This window comes from Tachyglossus aculeatus, chromosome 11 (assembly GCF_015852505.1).
Source record: "Tachyglossus aculeatus isolate mTacAcu1 chromosome 11, mTacAcu1.pri, whole genome shotgun sequence".
Taxonomy (NCBI): domain Eukaryota; kingdom Metazoa; phylum Chordata; class Mammalia; order Monotremata; family Tachyglossidae; genus Tachyglossus; species Tachyglossus aculeatus.
The window spans coordinates 38,694,471-38,696,348 of NC_052076.1; positions in this window are offsets into that span (position 1 = coordinate 38,694,471).

The following is a 1,878-nucleotide window of genomic DNA, read 5'->3' on the forward strand; positions in this document are numbered from 1 at the left end:
GGGAATAAACTCTTGAGGAACTTTGTGTGCAGCCATATAGCTGTTGTGTTTGTTGTTTGTAGAGCATTTAGGGGGCTAACGCACCTACCCGAGCCACAACAGATGAGGCCAGCTGACTTCGGATGCGATGAGGGATGGGAGTCAGAAGGACCTAGGTTCCGATCCTGGCTCCCCCACTTGTCTGCTAGGTGACCTTGGGCAAGTCTCTAACTCCTCCGTGCCTCAGTCACCTCATCATCATCATCATCATCAATCATATTTATTGAGCGCTTACTATGTGCAGAGTACTGTACTAAGCGCTTGGGAAGTACAAATTGGCAACATATAGAGACAGTCCCTACCCAACAGTGGGCCCACAGTCTAAAAGGGGGAGACAGAGAACAAAACCAAACATACTAACAAAATAAAATAAATAGAATAGATATGTACAAATAAAATAAATAAATAAATAAATAGAGTAAAAAATATGTACAAACATATATACATATATACAGGTGCTGTGGGGAAGGGAAGGAGGTAAGATGGGGGGATGGAGAGGGGGACGAGGGGGAGAGGAAGGAAGGGGCTCAGTCTGGGAAGGCCTCCTGGAGGAGGTGAGCTCTCAGCAGGGCTTTGAAGGGAGGAAGAGAGCTAGCTTGGCCGATGGGCAGAGGGATTGGGGGCATTCCAGGCCCGGGGGAGGACGTGGGCCGGGGGTCGATGGCGGGACAGGCGAGAACAAGGTACGGTGAGGAGATCAGCGGTGGAGGAGCGGAAGGTGCGGACTGGGCTGTAGAAGGAGAGAAGGGAGGTGAGGTAGGAGGGGGCGAGGGGATGGACAGCCTTGAAGCCCAGGGTGAGGAGTTTCTGCCTGATGCGCAGATTGATTAGTAGCCACTGGAGATTTTTGAAGAGGGGAGTGATATGCCCAGAGCGTTTCTGGACAAAGATAATCCGGGCAGCAGCATGAAGTATGGATTGAAGTGGAGAGAGACACGAGGATGGGAGATCAGAGAGAAGGCTGGTGCAGTAGACCAGACGGGATAGGATGACAGCTTGAACGAACAGGGTAGCAGTTTGGATGGAGAGGAAAGGGCGGATCTTGGCAATGTTGCGGAGCTGAGACCGGCAGGTTTTAGTGACGGCTTGGATGTGAGGGGTGAATGAGAGAGCGGGGTCGAGGATGACACCAAGGTTGCGGGCTTGTGAGACGGGAAGGATGGTAGTGCCGTCAACAGAGACGGGAAAGTCAGGGAGAGGGCAGGGTTTGGGAGGGAAGACAAGGAGTTCAGTCTTCGACATGTTGAGCTTTAGGTGGTGGGCAGACATCCAAATGGAGATGTCCTGAAGGCAGGAGGAGATGCGAGCCTGGAGAGAGGGGGAGAGAGCATCTGTATGTATATGTGTTTGTACATATTTAGTACTCTATTCATTTTACTTGTACATATTTATTCTATTTATTTTATTTTGTTAATATGTTTTATTTCGTTGTCTGCCTCCCCCTTCTAGATTGTGAGCCCGCTGTTGGGTGGGGACCATCCCTAGACGTTGCCAACTTGGACTTCCCAAGCACTTAGTACAGTGCTCTGCACACAGTAAGCGCTCAATAAATACGATTGAATGAATGAATGAATCAATCTGTAAAACGGAGATTGAGACTGTGAGCCCTATGATAGCGATGGTATTTTTTAAGCGCTTACTATGTGGCAAGCACTGTTCTAAGCATTGGGGGTAGATACAAGCTAATCAGGTTGGGCACAGTCCCTGTCTGACATGGGGCTCACAGCCTTAGTCCCCATTTAACAGATGAGACAACTGAGGCCCAGAGAAGTTAAGTGACTTATTTATTTATATTAATGTCTCTTTCCCCCTCTAGACCGTGAGCTCACTGTGGGCAGG